At 44.4% G+C, this 18314-nt stretch overlaps 1 long non-coding RNA gene across 24 annotated transcripts in view; it reads left to right on the forward strand.

The window, feature by feature from the left end:
- Nucleotides 1-18314, forward strand: part of LOC123276648 (uncharacterized) — a 197983-nt gene that overhangs the window by 13061 nt on the left and 166608 nt on the right. For 18 of the 24 annotated variants that reach the window (XR_011494088.1, XR_011494095.1, XR_011494101.1 and 15 more), the window contains one exon: nucleotides 16600-16869. The exons of 1 other annotated variant lie outside the window; for it this stretch is intronic. This is a non-coding gene — a long non-coding RNA (uncharacterized lncRNA). Of the gene's footprint in view, nucleotides 1-11684; nucleotides 11889-16596; nucleotides 16870-18314 lie in introns of all 24 variants that reach the window. 5 more of the 24 variants (XR_011494085.1, XR_011494096.1, XR_011494102.1 and 2 more) reach the window with 3 other exon arrangements.

An 18314-nucleotide genomic window follows, 5' to 3' on the forward strand; every position in this document is an offset into this window, starting at 1 on the left:
TAATAAATGACAGAACTAGGACTTAAACTCCATCTTCTAATTACGCATCCATTATTCTTGTCACATCAATACCACTTTATCCTGAACTAGTACTCAAAATATGATAGTGCTTAAAATATTTGCTTAAGCATTTCTTAGGATTTCTGATCAAGGTCAATTGAAATTCCAATTTCAAGGCTAATGAATAAGAAAGTGACCTTTAAAAGGAAAAAAATACGTAAAAAATATACATGCATTCTGGGTGGCATTATGAATCTTCAAACTTTCGATATTCTTTGTGTCTCGTGTAAGGATGAAAAAAGCTATCTATTGCTGTATAACAAACCACAACAAAGTCGAGTAGCTTGAAACAGTAACTTATTCTTGTCTCTTATTGTTCTGTGGATTGGCTGGGATTCGCTGGGCAGTTCTTGCTTGGGGTCTCCTAGGAAGTACAGTCAGATGTCAGCTTGGGCTGAAATCCTCTTTGCCTCTATTGTGCTGGATGTCAAGATGGTTCATTTCTGTGTTTGCTGAGGATGCTGGCTGTTATCTTATTTGGGGCTGCCAACTGGAGGGCCTGCATGTGGCCTCTTCATGTGACTTGGGCATCTCTCAAAGTGGTGGCTGGGTTCCAAAAGAAAGCATCTCAAGAGGATATATTCCAAAAGACCAGGCTTCTTACAGCCTAGCCTCAGAAGTCCCAGAAAGTCACCTCCACAGCATCCTATTGGTTGAGCCAGTCACTGAGGCCTAGGGGGAGGGATGTAGACTCCATCTTTTGATATGAGAAGCAGCAGGCAATAAGGGAGGGAGGGAGACTGCCCATCTCACCTTAGTCTTTAGCCTCCCATCTGGCATCTCTACTTTACCCAACTGAGTTAGAAGGGGAAATAGATGATACAACTACAATAACACAAATTATTGTGTGGTGTTTTCTCTATCTCTTTGGCACTCTCTCTTTCTCTGGAAACACAGCACTTCTTGAATGAATGGATAAATGAGTCTCTCCCTTTTCCTCTCTACTCCTTTTTTGCCTCCTCACCTTTCTTTTCTTCTTTTTAACTGCAGATGAAAGGTTAAAAAAAAATGTGTTAAGCAGCAACATGCTCTAATTAGTAAATCTTATAGTTAGTTTCTACTCAGATCTCCCATTTCATGTCTACCTGCCTGATTCAGTCATCGTCCTGTCAGGGAAGGTGATAAGAATGCAAGCAAAGGAGAGAAGAGAGGGAAAAATGGGAAAGCAAAAGTAGATTATCGAGGGAAGAAGGAAAATATAAATGGGAAGGGAAATAAATCAGGAGCACTGAACACCGTTAAGCCCAAATGGCTGAAAAGACAAAGGGAAAGAAGCAAATTTTTCCCTTATGATGCTGCATCCATCCTTCCTTCCTTTCCAATCCATGGCCGCCATCGCCAGCCTAGTCTAACCTTATTTCTTAATGCCTGAATTTTTGCTATATCATCTTACCTAATCTCCCTGCCTAGTTTTTACCCCTTAGAAATCATCAAAAATGGGGCCAGCCCGGTGGTGTAGTGGTTAAGTTTGTGTGCTCCTCTTTGGCGGCCTGGGGTGTGTAGGTTCCCATTCTGGCACAGACCTATACACTGCTTATCAGGCCATGCTGTGGCAGGCGAGCCCCGGATGAAATGGAGGAAGATGGGCACGGATGTTAGCTTAGGGCCAATCTTCCTCCAAGAAAAGAGAAAGAAATAAAATAAAATAGATCATCAAAAACACTCCTTTCCTCATGGTGCTCTCAATTACAAAAAAAGAAAAGAGAACACTAAATGACTTCTGAAGGATTAAGTCCAATATAAACATTTTAAGAATTTTCATAATCTGACCTAACTTTCCTTGCCTCTCTTGTTTCTCAAGTCTCCCATATGTGAAACTCTTTACTCAGCCAGAGCACTCTACTCAATGTATCCAAATACACAGAAAAATTAGACTAGATCTCACTATTACATCATGAAAAATACAAAACCTGAATCAAGGAAAATAACAGACAACAAAAATATTACATTACAGAAAGCAGTGTGGTGACATTATAAGCTTCTAATTATAGCGCTTATGGTCCAGCTCACTTCTCACGAATACAGCCTTCTCCTTTTGTCTTCTGTCCTTTGCTCTAAGGATCCTATCACCAGGAGCATTCCCCGCCGCTCTCTGCCTTCCTAAATCCTGTCTCATCAGGACCCACAACATTAACTGACTAATTTGGAAGACGTGTGATTAACAGAATCATTCTGGACCTGAAGTCCCTTGTTAACACTACAGCATCAGATTTGATTCTCGATGGACACCAAGTCACTCAAATTCCATCTCAGTTTTTACTCTGTAGATTTGTTCAGTATACGGTTGATTAAAAGACCATTCACCCCAGTTTGGTAGATAATTCAACCAGCCTCCAATCCAAAGTTTGTACAACTTTGATTTGTAGTAATTAAAAACAGTAATTACAGAAACAGTTAAAACATTCATTGCTAATATTGTAACTCTTTGGGAACCTGATATAAATGCAGTTTTAAAAAAACAGGATATTTGAAGATAGTAACGTACACCGTGATTAACAAGATTTTGTGGTGAGAGTAGTTTATTGTCAGGTATAATTAAAGCTGTAGATGCTATTCTGAAAGTACAGACTTTAGGGGGCAAGGGAAGAGAGTTTTTGAAGCAAAGTACAAATTAGGAATAATTACAGTGATGGTTATGGAATGTCAACATCCATTTCATCATGATGAGCTCAGTCTCCTTCAAAATTCACTTGAGTCCGGGAAAGCATTAGTGTAAGACAAAAGGCAGCTTTGGGAAAAATACCTTTGAAGTATTAAGGAGTAGAGTGATTGGCAGTCAGCAAACATAAAAATGGACGAAAGAGTAAATGTCTTGATCACCTACGGAAAGTGTACACTTCAAGTATCTTATTAAAAAACCAGTTTTCTTTTTTATGTCCAATGTTGAATGCACCTGCAATTGTTGTTTTTTAATCTATTTTGATCCCCAAACTTGATATAACTAAATGTTTTATGGGAGTCTATAAAGGTGATGAAATTATAAAGAAAAGTAAGTGAAAGATTATCAGACAGGAGAGTGGAGGCTTCTGGGGTGATATCAGCATTGTATGATTTGACATGAGTGGTGGGTCTGTGGGTGCTCACTTCATTCTCCTTGTTTATGGTTTATGCGTGTTGCTGTTTACAACGCAGTTATGTAGAGAATCCGCTGACACTAATACCTTCGACAGTTCATTAGCCCAAGGGTGTATGTTATGCTTTAACCAGGGCTTTGCTCACGTTCCCTTTTGCCCACATGAAGCCAGTTGTGCATTAAGAGATGACACAAACATCTCTTGAAACAAGAGATTTCTTCTTGTTTTCTAGAAGAAATAGCGAAGCTGGTCTAGCGCTTGGTGATATTTCCAAACAGTCCTTTTGTGAATGGCCGTGAGAAGATGTCCTTCTTCAGCCAAGGATGAAGCCTTGTACTTCGTATTATTTAAAGTACCTGATGCCATGCTACACAACTAGTGTGTGTGCATCCATCCATCTGACAGATATTTATTGACTCACCTACCAGCTGACTCCCTGGAAGCCAGAGCAGTTTGCCAACTAATATGGTTAATTGGGATTTGATAAGTGCTATAAAGACACCAGAGATTCAGCAGTTTCTCCCAGCTATCGAACTTATTTTGGCTAATGGATATCACTCCCACTGCCATTTCAATCTTACAAAGAAGAGGATTGAGCAGTCAGAAGGTGGAAACTTAATAAAAATTGAAAGTCAGAGATGGGAGGGAATGAAAGCAGCAGAGGAAGGAGGAGGCAGAGACTGGACGGCCAGCAAGGCCTCAGTGCCCTGCACAGTTTAAGCTGAGCCAGGTATTCTTCCTGTTTCCTTGCTTGATCTTTGCTTGATCCTCCCTCTTGCCGACGCCCTCACCTGGAGGAGTCAAGCCCAGCACAGATGCCACTGAGACAGGTCAAAGCCAGGGAAAGGTCCTGGGATCAAAACTTGGCTAAGTATGATCCAAACTTCCAAGCAGTCAGAAGTAGAAAGAGCCAGAAGATAAACCTAACCCATTTTTGAAGGGGTGCCAAAGGTGAAAAGCAGGAAAACCAAAATTACTCATCAAGTCTAAAGGGGGAGCACAGAGCCAGAAGCTGAGAGGAGAAGAGGAGTCAAGCAAGTCAGTGCCAGGTAAAAACAGAAATAGAGAGTTGAAAAAAAAAAACAAAACAAAGCAAAGCGAAATGAAGGGTCCAAGACAATAATTGGGAGCATTCCTTGGGGTTTGATAATGGATTTTATGGGTTAGCTTAAGTTAAAAGCAAAAGATGTGAGCGGGTACCTTCCTTCCTTCTGACATTATCTCCCACCTTGTCAACAGTCCATTGTTACCAAGGCATTAACAACACTTACCAAACAAAGTCTAGAAGCCCTTTGGGCAGTCTTGCTAAGAACCAGCTTAGTCTAGACTGATTTGGCCTTGAGGATGACCACATCTCCTCAGGACAGTTCTCCCTGGATTCCTCCATTGGCTATTTTGGGAAATGACGCACTTGGACAAATGGTCTACCTAAATGAATGGTTCAGATCTGAGCAGCATGAGACACTGGCAGATAGGAATGCCTCCCTTAGCAGCAGGAAATTCAGCACTTACCATGTCCCATGCGGCATGCTCTCCCAGAATACTTTTAATATGATATCCCAGTGTATTTAACATTTTAAAATTACTCCATTTGGTTAAAATCAATCAGATTTTTTTGAGGATCTTGGTCTTTCTCCAGCCCAGTTTAAACCATAATTTCCTGAAGACTAGGATTATCTCGCCATGTTCTTTTTCACGTCCCCGTCGTTTCTAGTCAAGCCTCAAAACGTGAAGTCTGCACTGTGGGTTCATAGCACCTCAGAGATCATCTCGATTCTCCCCATCCCACAGTGGGAAAGTGACCTCAGTCAACGTGGAGTAGAGTGTTTAGTATCAGCCTTAAAATAAGTGTTTTCTTTTTTATTGTCTTTTCTTCCTGTCTGCTTTTCAGAGTAGAAGCAACAGTAATTTAAACTTTTCTACTATGTGACCTACACTCCACAGGTACCTTATAATAGCTGAGCCAGGGCTTAACAAAGGAATTGGGTGTGTGTGGTATTTGTGTGAGCATGTGCTTGTGTGTGTGTGTGTGTGTGTCACAATCTGATTGCCGATGTGGGATGGGAGATGGGAAAGAATGTTTAGGCACTTGTGTATTTATATCAAAGAGATGGAAGGACCCACAAAAAAGAATTCATTTTTTGTGATGTTAATGTTATATTTTGGGGGGAGGTTTGGGGGGAGGAAGATTTGCTTCTAAGGGGTGGACTCATATCTCTGTGTGGGGAGGCTCAGTTATAACGACAACTGAAGTCTCTCCTGGCGTTGGGATATTTCATTCTCGTAGGGAGAAATGCAATGCTCATCCCTCCTCCCTCACACCCCCCACCACTTCCTTGGTGCCCTTCCAAGGTAGGGCCCTTGGTGCTGGCTGCTCATTCCTCCCCCAGGGGTGGCTTTCCAAGGCCAAGAGGGCCAGAGAGGGCTGCTGCCAGAGATGCTTCTGTTCTGGCTCCTTCTCACTCCCCTTCCTGTCTGCTGGGGCTTTTGGTGGCAGCACCTAGTCCTGACGGGGTGAGAGTACCACCCTGGAGCGGATGGTGTGTGCACCAGCAAGCATCCAGTCAATTCATGAGTTATCCTCTGCGTGAGCTGGGCTGTGATGTGCCGTTATCTTCCTGCTCCCATTTTACACTTCACACACCAGCTTTCTCTCCAGACAGTTGTTTGATCACTAACTACTTCGAATATCATGACCATAGGCTCATTTATTTTTTTCTGTTTTAAAGGATGGTGCTGGTGTGCACAGGGAGCAGCCACGTCAATTTACACATTTGCCAAGGTATCCGATTGTGAGCTGCCTATCAAGGTGCTGACTTTAATAAAAGCTTATTACCATGAGCATTATTTAGCATTTATGTGGCTCCTCACAATTGTTTACCCATTATTTCTCAGCGCTCCCCTGTCCAGGTGATCAGTGTTAGCAACCCGCATTGTAGAGGCAATAAATCCGGGGTCCTGGAGAGGTTTTAGTAATATCCCCAAAAGGACACAAAGTGAATAACCACAGAACAGTGACTTTCCTGGAACCCCTTGAAACTGGCCTGGACCCCTCTCCCTCTAGCATACTTGGCGAGTTCACTCATTCCATCATCTGGTTTGCAGACCTGCACAGGGTGGGCTCTTCTCACAGATTGCAGCTCCGATACCCTGAGGCCTTCCCTGGCAACCTTATCTACAACAGCATCCCTTCCCCAAGGCTCTATCACATTCCTGTGTTTATGGACTCCACAGAGCTTAGTGCCACCTGAAGTTCTCGTTATGTGAAGTTGTCTTTGTGTTTGTTGTCTGTCTGCACCATTCAGGAAGGTCATCACTATGAAAATAGCAGTCTTGCCTGGGTTGTTCATGCTGTGTCCATCCTCTTTGTTGAAAGCACCTGTCATTACAGTAGGCACTCAGTAATGCTTGTTGAGAGAATGACAAAGACAGACCCTGTAAATACTGTTACTCACACGTCATTTTCTTTGCCTTTTCATCTCTTTCTGGATTTTCTGGCCATAGTCACACATACAGTCAGTTCTTCTCAATTACGCTGGAGCTAATGATCCAGGCTGTGGATGGCCCAGGTCCTTGGCTTCCTTCCCTCTCTGGCTTCCTCTCCTCTGAAGATTCCTCCAGATCTTTCGGTCTTTTCTGGCCTTAGTTGAGAGGGGTCGAGAGGAGAGTAGGGCAATGAAAGTCCTATTAGACAATCTTGCAAGTTCTAATAGCTTTTGACAGGTACAAAGTTGAAATTATTGATCTGAAGATTTATTTTTTACCTTATTTGTGGATTTAAAAAAATGCATCTGTTTTATATATGCAGTACAGTGAAAAGTGCTTTGAAGAAGTTAAAAGCACTGGATAAATGTAAGAGAGAATTATGTATGCATGTAGTCCCATTAACCTTGGTAATTGAGACTTGGTTGTAGATTTAAAATATAATTAGTTTTGATAGAACAGTAGCTCACACTTTTCTAATGGGTAGAGCCAGACGAGGCTTAGAAAACGTACCTTTGGTAGATTTTATTTTTGAGCCATCAAATCAAGACAAAGCTTACAATCCCTTCAGAGGCTAAAAGGGTGGCAGTAGTGGTGATTTCTCATCAACAAGTAAGAATAGGCAAATGGTCTTAAATGATTGAGTTTTCTTGCTTCAAATTTCAGGACAATGAGAATACAGTTTCCTCCGAAAAAATCTTAGGCTGATCTTGGGAGAAAGACCCCCTGGATCATCTAAAAATAAAGTTTTCTATTTAAAGGTTGGTTTTAATGTTCATTATAGCCCTATGTGCTACCAGAAAATGGTTTGCCTTTTTGTTTTAAACATAAGGAATCAATATAACGCCTTATACCTGATAACCTGTGCTGTTGTATTTGGTCCTCCCTACAACTCTGTCCATAGATATTATTGTTGCCACTTTATAGATGAAAAAATGGAAGCAAAACCATTAAGTGCCTTCCCCAAGGTCATAAAAGAAGTCACCAAGAAGGTGGTGTGGCTCAAGTCTCCTGACTCCAGTTTACTATTCCCCACAATAATGTCGGAAAACCACATTGGAAGGGGAAGACTCATTCCAAGTACTGCTGTCACACCAGCAAGCTTCAAAGGTCAGGCAGATATTTTACTTTACGGTTAAATTGGCCACGTTTGCTCAGTGTGTACTATATCACAGGCCCTGTGCTTTGCCCTGGGAGGATTCAGAGAAAGTAAAAGACGGATTAGACTTTCCTGGCTCTTACAAGCTGGTGGGAATGGGAGACACATACATACAAACGTGGAAGGGCAAGGGGGACAGTGCACTAAGAGAGATACACAGCTCTGTGGGAGCAGGGGAGGAGCAGTCTCTGAACACGTTCCAGGAAAGGGGTCACCTTCCATGCCAAGATGAACTTTGCATGAATAAAGATTTAAGTGAGGACAGATTGAGAAGAGTGAAGAGGGGAATGGGGTATCGACCAAATTTCATCCACCTGCAATTTTACCTACTCAAATTTTATCTACCACGGCAAGAAGTTAGTGTCTAATATTTTAAAATTACTTTTAAATACAAGTATTTGCGTATTAGTTATATAAATAGAGGTAAACACCAGAACAACTATGATAGAAACGGCTCAAGTGGTTTCCATGGGGAATGGAACTGGGGGGATAGGAAGGATTGGGGTTGTGAGGTGGGGGAGGGCCTGCCATGGTTCTTTATAAAGCCTTCAGTACTATTTGGTTTTAAAGGCACAGGTATGGATTCCTTAGGTAAATATTAATTTTTAAGTGAGCCTTAAAGAATGAGTAAGGTTTCTCCAAGGAGAGGGAGGAGGGTGGGTATTTATAGCAGAAGACCCAACATTAACAGAGAGAGGCGGCAGGAGAGCAGAGGGAAGAGCAGGTAACCCATTAGGATGACTGTGGAACACACCTCCCTGCGTGGGGACACATGAGCTGGTGCTTGATTGCACAAGGCCTTGGATAGAAGGGCGCGCACAGACACACACAAACACACACACACACACACTCATGTGGTTGTCGGCAGGAAAGCAATAAAGGGTATTGGGCAAAGGGGTGATATGCTCAGAACTGAGCTTTACGTACAGCAGTGGTTCTCACCTTGGAGATTACCTTGCTTGTTAAAATTGCTGGGCCCCACATCAAAGTTTCTTCTTGAGTAGGTCCAGAGTGAGGCCCGAGAATCTGCATTTCTAATAAGTTCCCAGGCAACGCTAATGCTGCTGGTCTGGGAACCACAATTTGAGAAGCAATAATAGAGTAATCTGGCAACAAGGAGAAGTCGAGACTAGAGTAGTGGGAGAATGAAGGTCAAGGGACTGTTCCACTAGGACAGAGCAGAAGGAAGGGGGCCCTGATGGGGAGTGACGGTGAGACAGTCCAGAACAGCAATCAAGAGAACAGACTGACTGCTTCAAAGGATAGAGGACCATTGGGCCATGTTCTGGGTCACACCAAATCACAAATCACTGTGAAATCTCCAGTGCTTGGGCCAAGTATGCCAAGAAGCACCTGAAATTCATTTTTAAAGCAGCAATCCTGTCTAGAAATTAAGCTGTCAGTTTTACCTTACTTTCCCTTTCTTCCCCATCTCTAACCTCATTCTAGTGCAATTTAGGTTACAACAGCATCTTCCAGGGAGAGCATTCATATCTGCACGTGGTCAGAAAGTGTATCTGTCTGTATATATAAAGTCGTATTAAAGCTGGTTTCCTTATTATTCCATTTTAGAACATCCCTGTAGCTAAATGGTGTTCAAAGTAAACATGGAGAACAGAAAGCATCCATCTCTACCTAGTGGGGCAAAAAATGACTGAATTCCCATACCATATAAATACCCCATGAAAACACAGAGGAATCCTTGATCCACCCAACATTCACTGAGTATCTGCCTCGTGGCAAGCACTGCGGATGTGCTTGGATACAAAGATAAATAAAACGTGGGCTCCACTCCCAGCAGTTCAACATCTAGCAGTCTTTGTCCCATGCTCTTAAATCTTGCTAAGGATTGGGTTTTGTTTGTAATAGAAATTCTAAAGCAGGGACAGAAGAAGTTATCTTTTCTAAATTGCCCACCTCTGTTGTCTAATTATTCCACTGAGGAAAACACTTGGTCCTGGGTTACTTCGCTGAGCTCAGATATGTTTTGCTGACACACAGAGTCTGGGCAGCATCCAGCCCCCCGTTTACTCCCTGGTCTTTAAGTCTAGTAAGTATTTTATCATTTACACCTTTCGATGTCCAAAGAGAGTGCCGCTCGGGGTTTAACACATGTAATTTCCTTTACTACCTCCCCAAATAACGGGGTCATTTCAGGACCAGGACAGTTTGGCACTGGGACGTGTTTCCCAGAAGTACTAATAGCTCGAGAGAGGAGCAAGTGTCTTCACAGCTGCAGGTCTGGGTGCCGAACTTTCTACTGTCGGTGAGAATCATGTCCCAGTGAAAATGTAGAAGTGAACCAACCCTGAAAGGGATAAGGTGACAGGGAGTGGTGTTTACTTGAGTCAGAGAGTAACTGAAAATGACTTCTGCAGCTGGAATCAAACAAAGGGTTGAAGGTCAACTTCCTCTTTGATTTTGGCTAGTCAGCAGTTCAAGCAGCCTTTTCAAATGTTTCGTGTCTGCTGACTTGTCCAACTCTATAAAAGACCCCACATCTTGCACCGACCTGTACCTCTTGGGCACTGGAGTGAAACAAAAGGAAAAATGTTCCGTCTTATTAGAATTAATGAAGTCATGCCACTCACATCTGTCCACGTTACTCCACTTTGGTCACCACCATTGTGATCCATGCTGACATCATTTCTCTCGTAGATTACTGCAGTGGCCTTCTCACTGGTCTCTCACATCCTGTTTACCCCATCCAAAGCATTCTTCACATTAAATCACTGTAATTCATTAATTCACAGTATTAATTCACAGTAATCTTTTGGAAACTCAAATAATACAACTAAACTCTGAATACCCTACACATATAAAGAAATCCTAACTTAAAAATTTCCCCTGGCTCCCCATTGCTCCAAAGACTTAACTAGTTGATTTGGCCCAGAGAACTCTGCTTAATCGGTGCCTCCCACGCTTTTCCCTCTTCTTGCTGCATCACGTTCCTCCCTCCTCACTCTCTCTGCTCTCATCACCCAGATTCCTCTGCCTGGAACACTTCTCCCTCCCTGCTTTGCCAAGTTGTCTCCTACTCACCTTTTACCTCTTAAGCCTTATCAGCTCCTGAGGGGTGGGTGAGGAAGACCCTCTTCTCCTTGGTTAGGCCAAATCCCCATGTTTTGAACTCCCTTGGCACCGACAACCAGCTCATGAACCCTTCATAGAATGTAACATGGGACATTTACACAATCTTGTATGATTAATTTCTGCCTGATCTCCCCTCTAGACTGTAAGATCCATGAAGGCAGAGACTCTACCTTTTTGCTTACTATTGTATTCCAGAGCCTGGCATAGTGTCTGGCACATGTTAGGTACTAAATAAATTCATTCTGAAGGAAGGAAGAATGAATGAGTGGTAAATTGATACTTCTACAATAATAAAGAGGAGGCCTAGCATTTTAAATGAGTGATAATAATGGGTAGCACATATTAAACTTCTAGTGTTAGGTAAACACTGTTCAAAACTCTTTACTCATTCATTCCAGTTCCGAGGACCAACCCTATCAGTACACGTCAGTATCTGCACATAATAGATGAGATCTGAGACTCAGGCTACTTGTGCAAGGCCAGGCAGCCAGTGTAAGGTGAAGCCTTAACAGTTGTCAATGTTGTTACTCTATGTATTACTATTCTCACCTTGGTGGAGTTCCTAAGAGTGCCATCGTCAAAGGGGGTGGTGTTGGGCAGGCACAGCCCTGCCCCCAGGCCTCTGAGCGCCTGCTAAGGCTGGGCCTGGAGTGAGAGTTTGAGGGCCCAGGGGCTGTGAGGGCCTGCCCACCGTAATGGAAATGGCAGATGGAGGAAAGGATCCTTCAGGCTGGGCAGTGGGGAAGGTCACTCAGGCATCCAGAAACCTTCCTCAGAACCTGTCTTTGAATTAAATCTCAACTCATATCTTCCAGAAGCCTGAGGTGAGATGTCTGGCCGTGTTGCTAGTGCCGTCACCCTCAAGAAGCCAAACAGGCTCTCAGTCTCTCAGGCCCTGCCCCCGGACGTGGCCCCGCCCCAGAGCATGCTGGGCAGGACCTCCCCATAGATCCCTCCCATTGCCAATGTATTCCTCCAGAGGATTCTGAGCTCTGCTTGGTGTTTCCAGCTGTGATGAGGTAAATGTAGTCTTGGTCCTCTGGAAAAGTAGATAATTAAGGCAGATAGTCCACACATGTGAAAGTGTTGTGACTTGGAAAGGGCGGGCAGATCCCAGGTTGGGAGGATTAAGGAAAGCATTGAGGGAAACCTTTCAGGATGGTGGGAAGGAAGGAGGAAAGAAGAGATGGAGGATCTCGTTTTGGTTTTGGTTTTGTTTTGTGTTGAAGTGTTTATGAAGAAAAGTTCCCATCTGATGACTTCTCTGTTTCCCTCTGGGGGTCCAGCACATATGATCAATGAGCGAGGAGTGTGGACAAGGTGTAGGAAAGTGGAATTGTTTTGAGAACTTAGGCAAGCGAGTTGACTGAGAAAACAATCACAGAAGCTCCCCCGAGACAGGGCCTCTGTTTGTTGCCTCCACTGGGTGTCCCAAGTGCTTGGAAGAGCGTCTGGCACATGGTAACACAGGAGGAATGACTGGATTCGGAGGCAGTGGTGGAGCTGAGCAACAGATGTAGAACAGAAGTTTATGGGGCACAAACACACTTGTGTGATTTTATCCAAGAGGAAACAGGCCCTTATTTGAAGGCAGTTCTAAAACAGGCAGAGTTGGATTTTGCTAGACAGGACGAATGAAAGAAGGGGGTAGGCTGTTTAGAGCAGAGCAGTATATTTAGGTTTAGGATTAGGTGATGCCCCATGAAGTTTTCCTTGGAGAGGGAGGAAATGAAGACAAAGGTTGTCAGGTGAGCAGGGGAAAGTATAGAGTGGCTTGTAGTTCCTGAATAGGTTGAGGCATTAGCATGCTGAGGGCATAAGCTGAGAGGATAAAGGGAGGAATGTCAGACTATATTTTTTCAGAACACACAAGTGTTGCTGGTGATAAGTTCTAGGATATGGCCATAACTGAACTGGAATGAAGGTAAAGGACTCTAAGATGAGAAGGAGCAGTGAGAGATCAGATCATTGGATGGTCTATCTGCATGGATGTTGGGGCCTCTGATTGATTCCTTCCACTTTGAGTTCCTTTCCTGTCCACAGAATTGGCATTTCCTCTAACTCTAACCTTCAGTCCATGGCATGACTCTGGACAAGAAGGCAGAAATGGGGTGGTGAGAGAGAGAGCTGAAGTAGACATCCGTTTTGTTTTTGTTTTTATTTTGACACTCAGCATTCACTCACCTTCCAAAAATAGTCCTTCTTTTGCCCTCTGGGGATCTAACCCCGTTGTCAGTTTCAGTCCATGTCAAGTGGAGTTGTTTATCACTAACGCTCTTACTTTAAAGGAGGGCATTGAAGTCAGGCTTGGCCAAAAAGATTGGTCCATGCTTTTGGCAACAGTGATTGGTCAGGGATGGGCATGTGACCCAACAGGAAACAATAAGGCACAGTGGGACTTTTGAAGGGACTAGTGGGAGAAACAACCCATTTTTAGCTGCGCTTTTAGTTTGGAAGATGTAGCTATGAACTTGCCAGACAGACTTACAAGGTAGCCAGTCCAGAATCTAGAGCAGAGAAATGGATAGAAACTGAAACTTGATGACATCAGCTGAGCCCCAATATGAATCCTCCTGCGTGAGGGCAGTCTTACTCCCAGAGCTTTTTCAGGTGCCTGAGTCAACGGAGCCTGTTTTTAAAGTCAGTTGAATTGTACTTGCCATCATTTACATCCAAAGAATCCCTCACAGCGTAAGGGGGCTCTCCATCCCTGGCTCCCTCTTCTGTGCTAGCACTCTGAATATATATTACCTTCTCTGTCCTTCAGGTCGTGCCCTTCTATAAAAGAGGGTAAAGAAACCTACTTCAAAGCATTGTAAAGTTTAAATGGGATAATATACATAAAAAGCATAAATTTGTTTCACAACATTGAAGTACAATAAGCAGTACTTAATTTTTCTAAATTAAATCTGGCTCAAAGACCCCATTTTCAAGGGTAGGAAGATATACAATAGTAGTCATTAATGGGAACTTTTTGCCTATTTAGTTAAGTATTCACCATGAAATATGTAGGTAAGAGCCTGTGATCTTGAGTCCATCTTGGTTGCCCCTGGGATTTTCATTGCCCAAGCCCTTCAGGCCCATTGAAAGGCCAGTGGCTGCACAGCCTCTGTGCTAAGTGTGAGCAATGCCGTGTCTTGCGACAGCTCTCAAGATGATGGGGCTTGATGATTAGTCATCTCAGCATCATCACTTCATCCCTTAAAACATTGTGCTGTCTCCTAGAGGACTTCCACACAGAACCTGTCCACCTAAGGGACTCGTCTCTACATCCTGATTCTCAGGGTCTTGGAGCCACTGCTACCTTTAGGCAACTCTCCTTCTCTCACCCCAGCACTTGTGTCAACCCCTATCTCCTCTCTCCTTGGAGCAGCCAGCTAAAGTCTCCTCCCACATGAGGGTCTGGACAGGACTGTACAACAGGTATCTCACAACTTCTGTTTGGGTTCGGCAAACATGAAAGCCATTAATAACTCCTGAACCCAGAAGCCCAGAACTTCCTGTAAGACAAATGAGGAAAGGTAACTTTTATTCCTTCTGGAGTCCCCTCAGGTGGAGGGTAGAAACAGCATTATCCTGCTTCAAATGAAGCTTGCCTCAAGCTGGGCAAGAATCCCTGCAAAGGAAAATTACCTACTCTTGTCAGCCCAACCCCCTCCCACAGTGAAGCATTGCTAAACTTGCATAATACTCAGTTCCTTCTCTACCTCCTGGCCCCCATAGAAGGAAGGAACAGACCCCGAATCTCCTGGGAGAGATAGGGAGGCAGCCTCCACAAATCTCTGAGCTTCCACTTGGCCTCCCTAAGGAATACCAAACGTGTCCTTGTGACCCCAGGAATATAGCCTAAATTAGGCTCTGATCCAGGGCCAATGGAAGTTCCAGAGGAAAGGCCTCAAGAGGAGCCCCGGGGCCAGCCCCGTGGCCAAGTGGTTAAGTTCGCAAGCTCCGCATTGGCTGCCCAGGGTTTCACTGGTTCGGATCCTGGGTGTGGATGTGGCATTGCTCCTCAGGCCACATTGAGGCGGCGTCCCACATGCCACAACTAGAGGGACCCACAACTGAAATATACAACTATGTACTGAGGGGATTTGGGGAGAAAAAAGAGAAAAAAAGAAGGAGAAGATTGGCAACAGTTGTTAGCTCAGGTGCCAATCTTTAAAAAAAAAAAAAAAGAGAGAGAAGAGCCCCTTCTCATAGCCTGGGCCCCTTCATTGTGGCTGCAGATTACGGCACAGTTCTGAGTGTTAATCCATGTGAAGGCTGCCTCAAGAAAGCTGATTCCCTTAGGCAGCACCTGGTACCAGAGAAATTCACAGTGCCTGAAGCTGAGATCTGGGGTTCCCATACCCAAGCCACATCAAGGTACCAGTCAATTCATGCATTTTATTCGCCCTGACATTAGGTTTGGAGTGTGGGCTTGAGGGTATAAAAATTCAGGTAACCCATTCCCATCACATTCTATGTCACTGAAAATTCTTCGGGTGCCACAGAGTACCATGTAAATGAGACCCCCACCCCCACCCCCATGCCCCCCAAGCTGCACAGCACTGATCTCTGGGTATAAGCAGCAAGCCCATGAAATCTGTTTCTGGAGAAATTCCTCCTCATCTCTCCAGTCACTGTTCAGCTAATACGTTTTCCTTCTTTTGGTAAGAGTCCTGCTTTCCCATAGGAACTGGAATCTGGGAAAAAGGAAAACAGTACTAGAAGCAGAACAAGAGTGTGGGATCACTCCTGGGTGGTACTGTCACCTCATTTGGACAGTTGACTGCCTAGATGTGCTGAGTGTGCAAATTCTGTCTCGTTGCCTCATCCAGTGTTTCTCTGAATAGAAGCAAATATCTGGGCACCAGGTATGACTTGTTTTGTGACCCCAGCCAGTAAGTCAGCCCTTTTGAGCCACCACCTCTCCCTTGGTTAGAAGCTCTTTGGCAATGGGTTCATGGAAAACATCCCAGAATGGGAGCTACATGCTGAATTCCCTAGTACTGGCTTTGCCATCGATTGTGTGATTCATTCTCTGATGTTCAAGCTGTGAGAAGCAAATTTGAAATGATGGATGTGCTATATTAACTATATCAATAAGAGCAGAAGTTAAACCTTGCAAGCTGTAGGGTTTGCTTCCTCTATAAGCCTGGCTATCTCTATGGGAACTGAAGGTTGCTTCTTTAGGCCTATAGTCGGGGAGCTAGAGCAGAGTGGAGATACGGTGGCGGAGCGAGGATGAGCCTTCTTGCACCTAATTTTTCCTCCGCTCTAAGTCTGAATACTGGCAGTGGTGAGGCAGGTGGTTCTAAGGGCTCCTTTCACTTTACCGTTCATGATGACCCCACACCGCCTTTACCTCCATGCCACCTTTCCCTCCTTCTTTGGATGCTTCAATCTCTTTGATGTTTTTCTTACCAGACGTTACTCCGCTTAGCCATTAAACAGCTTTAACTTTGATGACGTGGATATGGATGAGCACAAGGATCCACTTGGTCCCTTTGGTCACTTTTGCTTCAGTGAACTCAGTGGGATGTCCAAGAAGAAACCCTTGTGTTAGGAAGAGTTCTAAGAAGGTTCCAAAGATCCCTTCTTTTGCTAGTCACACCCTTGTATAAACTGCTCCCCTTGAGTGTAAGCTGGACCTCGTGATTTGCTTCTGACTAATAGAATAAGGGAAAGGTGATGGGATATCATTTCCCTCATTAGTTTCCAAGATTGTGACTTCTGTCTTGCTAGCAGACTCTCTCCTGGCTTTGATGAAGCAAGCTGCCATGTTGGAGAGGCCTACATTACAAGGAACTGAAGGTTGCCTCCAGCAAACTCCAGCCAACAGCCATCCAGGTATTGAGGCTCTCAGTCCAACAGGCCTTGAGGAACTGCATCCAGCCAGCAACTATAGAAGTGAGCAAAGAAGTGTGTATTTCCCCAGTCAAGCCTTCAGCTGAGACCCCAGCCCCAGCTGCCACCTTAATTGCAGCCTTGTGAGAGACCTTGGAGCAGAGAACCCAGGTAGGCCTTGCCTAGATTCCTCACCAACAGAAACTATGAATTAATAAATACTTGTTTTTTTAAGCCACTAACTTTTGGGGTATTTGTTATATAGTAACTAACACACCCCTAAATTACTGTAACCTTGGTGTAAGATGTAGCATGGATGGGAAGGCAGGCACCAAATGAGAGGACAACCTCCTTGACAACATTCCTGGAGATACTGTCTTTAATCTCGAAGACTATCCCAAGTTCTCTTAGCTGCAGTGGTATCATTGTGCTCCCCCCAGCCCTGATTAGTCTCCAGGAGGTGAGGCCTAGGTAAGGTAGTGCTGGGTGGAGTGGATGGCCAGGATGTGGGGTGTTAATCTGTCTGGAAGGGACATTTCGAGCTCAAAGTGACCCTCAGGGACCATGAGGAGTGATGATGAGGTCATTCTTCCTTTCCTCATCTTTTCCTTGCTTTTTCACTCACTCCACCATTCCTTTTTCCCTACTTGTTGTCTCCTTTTGCCCCAAGTTCTGGGTGGCTGCCCGACGACCATTCCTACAAATGATAGCCAGGTGATCTCTTGGTCTTGCAATAATTCTACCAAGCTGGGCATCCTGAGGAAGTTTCCCTCGGGAGCGGCTCTTCCCATTCCTTGAGGTGTCCTCACATGCAGGGAGACCTCATTGTTGAGCTCAGAATGTGCCTTCCAGACAGATTACCACCCCACATATAACAGATTCTTCGGCGGGACCCACCCAGTTCCTGGACCCTGCCCTGGCCACTCTAGTGTCCACAATCGCAAAACCCATCCATACACACACCTGAACTGACTGCTCACCTGTGAGATACTCAGGAATCAGCAACTTTTTCTAAATGAAGGTAAGTTACCGTTTTCAGGAAAAGATTCATATCTCTGGTCCTTTTCAGAGCTGCAAGGTCTCTCCTCCCGTCTGCTCCAGGAAGGGTAGAGGAAGGGCAAGGGTGAACTGCCCCCCATTTTCGTTAGGGTCAGCTGAGGCGTGGGGACGCGGCCCACCACCCAGACCTCCTGAGGGAGAGAAAGGCTCTTAGGAGCAGGTGACATTCATTTCTCACCAAGAGATCCAAGAGCAACATTTCCCCCTGCCACTCACCTCAGGGCCTAAACACCCCCACACTTCCAATTCCAAAACTTTCTGAGGCAACAAGGGGAAATTCTGGCTGTATCCTTCTAGAGGAACGCATCCCACCCTGCAGCTGTGTATAGTTCAGGATAGTCAGGGAGCAGATGGAAAGACAAGTTGAGCCAAATTCTGAACTTGAAGGGTTTTTCTCATTTTGAAAAGGCCTGGAAGTTTTTAGAGTAAACTTTTTGTACTTTTTATGAAAAAGTAAAGTGTTTTAAGTACAGGACATCTGAGTAAGGTCAAATACAGGACCCAAGATAAAACTGAGAAAGCCACTGTCAGGCCCTCTACAAGGGACTAGTCATCTT

Source organism: Equus asinus, chromosome 14 (genome assembly GCF_041296235.1).
Source record: "Equus asinus isolate D_3611 breed Donkey chromosome 14, EquAss-T2T_v2, whole genome shotgun sequence".
NCBI lineage: Eukaryota > Metazoa > Chordata > Mammalia > Perissodactyla > Equidae > Equus > Equus asinus.